Source organism: Panicum virgatum, chromosome 9N (genome assembly GCF_016808335.1).
Source record: "Panicum virgatum strain AP13 chromosome 9N, P.virgatum_v5, whole genome shotgun sequence".
Classification (NCBI taxonomy): Eukaryota; Viridiplantae; Streptophyta; class Magnoliopsida; order Poales; family Poaceae; genus Panicum; species Panicum virgatum.
In genome coordinates, this window is record NC_053153.1 from 45,443,583 (window position 1) to 45,450,201 (window position 6,619).

Consider the following 6,619-nt stretch of genomic DNA (forward strand, 5'->3'; position numbering starts at 1 on the left):
GAGCAGAAGAAAGAGTTTCAACTTTAGCATGTATAATTTCTAAAATTTTATCATTGGCAGCAAGCTTTCTGTTTAGTGATTCGTTGGTTTTAGCTTGGCCAAAGACTAAGTCTCTCAAGGAGGGTTGGTTCGAATTGAAATTCGAATTGAAATTGGAGTTAAAATTGTTACCTCCTCCTTGGAATGGTGGGCGTGCTTGACCCCACCCCTGGCATCCTTGTGGACGGAACCCGGTGTTGTTGTTGTTAATGTAAGCTGCATCTTCACGGGTCTCGGGGCAGTCATTCCCCGAGTGTCCACCTTCACGACAAATCTCGCACGTAAAGTATGAGTTCATGGCATGTACGGGGACAAGCATCTGTTGCCTGTTCCCTTCATCGAGCTTCTTCATTAGGAGGTCCAGCTTGGCGGCGAGCATGTCCGTTTCCTTGATGGTTTGCATTTCGCCTTTGGTTCTGGGCTGGGAATGCTCCTCATTCCAGCCCTGGTGGGAGACCATCTTCTCGATTAAGGCCGTAGCCATGGCACTTGTCGAGTCGAGATAGGCTCCTCCAGCAGCAGCATCAAGGTGGGCTCTGGATGTAGTCGTTTGCCCATTGTAGAAGCTTTGGAGCACAAGCCACTCATCCATCCCATGATGAGGACAGATGAGTATGTATTCTTGCAGTCTCTCCCAAGCTTCTAGGGTGGATTCCATCCCTATCTGCTAAAAACATGAAATTCTTCCACGTAGGGCATTTGTTTTGCCCAACGGGAAGAATTTAGCGAGGAACGCCATGGAACATTTGTCCCGCGTGCTGACGGCTTCCTTGTTCTAATAAAACCACTGTTTTGCTTTCCCTAGGAGGGAGAAAGGAAACAGGCGGAGCCTAATGGCGTCAACCGTAACGCCCCGTATGGTTACGGTCTTGCAAAGCTCCAGGAAGTTCTGGAGATGACCGTTGGCATCCTCATTCAGCTTGCCACAAAATGGGCTAGCTTGCACCATGTTTATGAGGCTGGACTTCATCTCAAAGTTCACGTCCCCAACATCAACGTTGGGTCCAGTTGCCACATTGGCAGCTGAGGGGACGGAGAAGTCGCGGAGAGTCTTCTCAGCCATGAGTTCAGTGATTGATGGTGCTTGGGAAGCTGGCTCTCTTGTCGACTGCGAGATCGGAGAAGGGACGATGCGAGGTCGGACCCTTCTCACGAGCTTCTCGGGATTTTCAACAAAATTTGTCAGCAAGGGAAACCAGACATACACTACCCTGTTTTCATCCAATCAGGAGAAAACAAAAAGATAAACACATTAGCCTGTATAAGCAGTAGCTACCTCTTACTTATATTGCCATGTTTATGTACTTTAGTAAATATACTTTACACCTAGTGCCATCCCCTGCAATGGCGCCAGAAATGCTTGTTGGCATTTCTTAGCGTCGCCACTAGGAGTGGTTAGTTCCTAGCAACACCGCCAGAAATGCTAGTGTTGGCATGTCTTAATGTTTACAGAAAGATCCGCATGTGCACGGATATACCGTTGTAGCATTTCACCCGGAAGTATTCAGGGTATCGTTATTTATATTTTCCCAAGGGATGGCTAGGTTGTGTAAAGAGTATTTACTTAGTTGCATAACCATGACACATATGAAGCAAGATAAAGACCACTGACTATACAGGGGTAAGTGACATATAAATGATAATCATGGGGAATGTGACACACACAGAACAACCAACTCTCATGAATAAAGAATAAGCAAGCAATCCTAAGGTTAGTGGGAGCATAGGCAAAGATTCCTAGTATACTATTCATGTTAGCGGATAAGTTATGTTAGCCACATTGCTTAGAGCTGCAGGTGTCGGGAAATTAGGGACATCAGGGAGAATGACCCGCATTGGAGAACATCTAGTCCCGTTTCATCTTTGCATGAACTCCTACACCGTACCCGAACATCGGAGAGTACGCTAACCGAGAAGCAGCTTCCCGGTGGACCGACAGGGCTGTCACCACCTGCGGTCTACCCCAGTCACACCGTGGAGCACCATCATACTGAAGGATCCCACATACTCGGGCACCATGCCCGCATATGAGGTCACTACCATAGCACCCCTGGGTCCCCCACCCTTCGGATGGACAGGTAAGATGCTAAGGCAAGTCCGAAAGCACAACGAACCGATGTCCTTACCCAGATCATCTGGTCTAAGCATGCAACTAGAATAACTTGGTAAATCACTGATTAAGGCTAAGCAAGCTACGAACATAGCAAGATAACCAAGAACAAACTCAATATGAATAGCATAAAGAAAGTCGGAATTCAAAGCCATACCAGAGGCCGAGGATTGCTCGCCAACCCCGAGGACGACTGGATTCGCTAAGGAGATGAAGTACTAGCCTACCTCGACTACCCTAAGGAGTACAAGTCACAAGAGAGTGTAGAGAGAGAGGCCTTCAAGTGGTGTGTGTGAGAGAGTGGTGGGAGGCCCCTTATATAGTGCTTGAGGTCGGTTCCCGCCAAAACTATACATGAAAACATGCCTAACCGACCTCTAGAGGATAGGATCAAGCTTCCCGCCAAAACTCAGCCTCAGTGGCTGCCAGGTGGGGTCGGCCGACCCCCCCTTGTCGCCATTTGCCACCGACCTTCTCTGGTACACTGCCTGGTGGGTCCTGATGTCAGATAGTCGGTGCCAGGGCTTGGTTGGTTGGTTTGGTCTTGTTTGTGAGCCTCCTTTTCTCATGTTACGTAGGACACGATCGTCTGTGTCTTCTGTCTGCGTATTCATTGTGTTTTCGTCTTATTCTGGACTTGTGCTCCTGAAAACATAAATTCTCGAAAACAACTGTGGAGCTAGGTTAGTGATACAAATATGAAAGTAAGAGGTATAGGTTTCCTTCTTTAATGAGTATAGTTGACGGTCATATTTCGTACTTAATGACCGTCAACAGCACAACATTGCAACTCCATATCACCCCCAAACCAATGGTCAAGTAGAAATATCAAATAAACAAATCAAGAATATTCTACAAAAGACAGTACATGAGATGGGGAAATCATGGAAGACGAAGCTACCCCGATGCGCTTTGGGCATATCGGACTGCATACAAAACACCATTGGGCATGTCACCCTATCAGCTAGTATACGGGAAAACATGCACTTGCCTGTTGAGCTAGAGCACAGGGCACACTGGGCAATCCGGATATTCAACATGGACTTTAAGAAAGCCGGAATGCTCAGAAAGCAACAGCTATCAGAGCTGGAAGAATGGAGGGACAAAGCATACCACAGTGCGAAAATCTACAAAGAGAAGACAAAGAAATGGCACGACAAAAGAATCAAGTAGAAGGAGTTCAAGCCGGGAGATAAGGTATTGCTCTTTAATTCCAGGGTTAAGCTATTTGGACATGGCAAGCTTCGTAACAAATGGGAAGGACCGTACACCGTCATCAACGTCGTGTCACACGGAGCAATCACTCTCCAAGATGACGGAGGTAAGACCTTCAAAGTAAATGGCCATCGTCTGAAAATCTTCCTAGAACCTGATAATAAAGAGTGCAATGTGATCAACTTCATTGAAGAAACCTAGCCATAAAATCCAAAAAAAAGTAATAACAAATAAACAAAATAGGCTAGACAACCCTTATTCTCCTAGGATCCTTTTGTTTTGCTTTGTCCCCTAATAAAATGCAGGCAAAAGAACAAGTGTGTGTGTGTGTGGGGGGGGGGGGGGGGGTCACCTGACCCCCAGATCGTCTACCCAGCACGAAGGTATGGAACCAAAAGCCTCACACTCCTAGGTTCCTGAGTTTGAATGAGTTTTAAAACTGATCCTTTAAATCAAGCTCAAATAAAATGAATCAACATGACCCTCTTGCTTTACATACTTTCTATGGTTGGCTTACATATGTTTTATTCCTTACTTATCATCTTGATGCTTGTGAACAAATATCTTTAGGACCACATGCTCATCTAAGTAGTTGATGTGTGTGATATGGCTTGATGACATGATCTTCGCTCTTAATGTTTAAGTACTTGGGAAAATTTATTTTGAAAAAAAAAGAAAAAAAACTTGCAAAGCTCCTCTTTGATTTGCCAAAGTCCTACCAGAGCCATATAATTAATTATTTTGAAAACCCCTACATAGTTGCTGCTTGTCTTTGCATTGAGCATTGTCAAATTGTTGTGACCCTCAGAAGAATTCTTTTCATGCTTTCATGATCAAGATTCACGTGCACACCATATACCCCCTTGCTATGCTTCAATGAGAAGTTAGCACTTCTTACATCCCACAAAATAAAAACTCCACATTATGTGATTGTGGTCTCTCTCTCCATCTTTTGTTACAAAAGAGACATGGGCTATAAGAAAAAAAAAGTGAACACATGAAGGTCCAAGCATACAAAAAAAAGTTGGACACATGAAGGTCCATGAAAAAAAAGAGAAAAGAAAAAAAAAGAGATAGCCATGCTCTGAAAAAGAATTTACAAATGGAGAGAGACCATACAAAAGGAGTTTCCATCCACCATATACCATCCACCATATCCATACACGTGCACATCTTGATCTGATAGTATGACTAGTTTTCCTCCTTGGATCTGGTTTTTGACTTTGCAATATATGTGATGCAAGTATGCCTTTTCCTTCATACCTACCTTAAGCTCCACATATGGCCATCATTAGAAGTAGGATGAAAAAAAAGGGGCAAGTCAAATGCCTTGGTGAGGACTTATACACCTTGAGTGATCCGAGAGTATCAAATGAGGAGCTAAGCAAGGTTTGTTTTTTAAAACTCTTTGAAAAAAATCCCAAGCTACTTAACATGTAGAGTTGAGGTGACTTGATTCATGACGTTCCACTCCTCAACTACCCAAGATGGCATGATAGACACTTCAAAGTTCACAAGTGCAAGGTGAGGTTCGGAATATCTCTTATGCTCGCTTCATACCTTTGGAAGTTATGTTTCACCTTAGTCCTTTCTCCTTCACTCGAGGACGAGCAAAGGCTAAGTGTGGGGGTGTTGTTGACGGTCCTTGAGTCAGAAATGGAACCGTCAACTCTTGCATCTTTTCGTAATATTCAATCACGAAACTTAGTTGTAGGGTTTAATTCTAACGAGTTCCACGAGATTTGGTGAATTATGATTTGCAGGCACCCACTGGTGAAATATGAGGAAAACACAAGTGAACATAGAGAAAAACACATAGAAGATCCCGTCCCGCGTTTCACCTACAAAATGGGCAATTTGACAAAGAAATTTGACGAACAAAGCCCCGGCACCGACATACACAAGTTGGGGGCCCACTTAGCAGTGTCCAGGACGAAAGGCGGCCTGAGAGGTGACACCCGTGGGCCGGCCGAACCACAGGGTCGGCCGGCTCCATGTCGGCGCCAATCGGCCTCAGTTTTGGCGGGAAGCTTGTTCTTATCCACTCTAAGGCGGTGCTCTATGTTTCCATATTTATTGAGGGCGGGAACTGACCTATTAGGACTATAAAAGGGGCCTCCCTCACCCCCTCTCACACACACCATTCAAGAATAGGATTAGAGCCACATTGCAAAGGCGATGCACTAGTTCGCTAGTGCTAGAATAAAGGAGGAGAGTGAGGAGTAGTTCGGGGAAGCACCAAGCCTGTCGGTGTTCTTCTCCAAGCTGCACCTCTACGGATATTGGCTTCTTTCATAGTAAAGTAAGTTGGTATTTGTGATTTACTATTCTTTCATAGTACTTATCTTTGATTGAGATCAGTTCTCTTACTCGCGGATTCGTCGCTCTGAATTTATACAGAGTGTCATAGTTTGCTACGGGGTACCAAACGTAGTTAGACTGTGGTAGTAATTAGTAGCATAGACGTGGTGTCTAGGCTAAGGATTACCTTCGTTTGCCTTATATCCCACGGTCTATGAGGTAGTCCACAGGTGGTGGCAGCCTTGTTGGTCCTTAGTAGCCCTCCACGTTCGGATATAGCGTAGAGCCGTTGGCCGGAGTCTCCTGACCATTTCAGGGGTAAGCCGGTCCCCGAAGCGAGTATCTAGCCTGAGAGATCGACCTTAACTCATCTAAGTGCTACCTCAGGAATCCTCTCTATCCTCGCCACTTATCTTGGTGTGTTCTTGGACCGACTCAGTTAGAAGTTAGTGCACACATGTTCCCTGTTGATACGATAACCCTTGAACACTCACGGGTGAAAACTACAATGGTATCCGTGTGCTTGTGGATTTATTCACAGTCGTTAAAATACCCAACATCCCACTCCGTCTGGGATGCAATTAGCTTGATTTCATCATCTTGAGGTGCGGGAACATCCCTTCGTGGGGAAGATGACGATGGACGATCCATTACGACTTCTACATTAAAAAGCCATTGAAACTAATTTGAATTCATAATTAACCACATTAGAAATTATAATTACTTTGAATAATATATGATGAAAGTACAAACTTTATTAATACAAGTCTGGAATTGATATTAGAATACAATATCACATGGGCACTACAATATGAAGACTTTGAATTAACACATTGTATCAACAATATCACATGGGGAAATTGATAATCGGGAAATCATACACTTTGAATTAACAAAATTATAAAGATTGAAAATTGCTAATTTGAATAGAATATGACATGGGAAATATGGGGA

At 44.3% G+C, this 6,619-nt stretch overlaps 1 non-coding gene across 1 annotated transcript; it reads left to right on the top strand.

The window, feature by feature from the left end:
• Window positions 1–629: 629 nt before the first annotated feature.
• On the top strand, window positions 630–736 carry LOC120693707. Its single transcript, XR_005683161.1, has one exon. It is a non-coding gene; the product is annotated as a small nucleolar RNA R71 (small nucleolar RNA).
• Window positions 737–6,619: the final 5,883 nt, after the last annotated feature.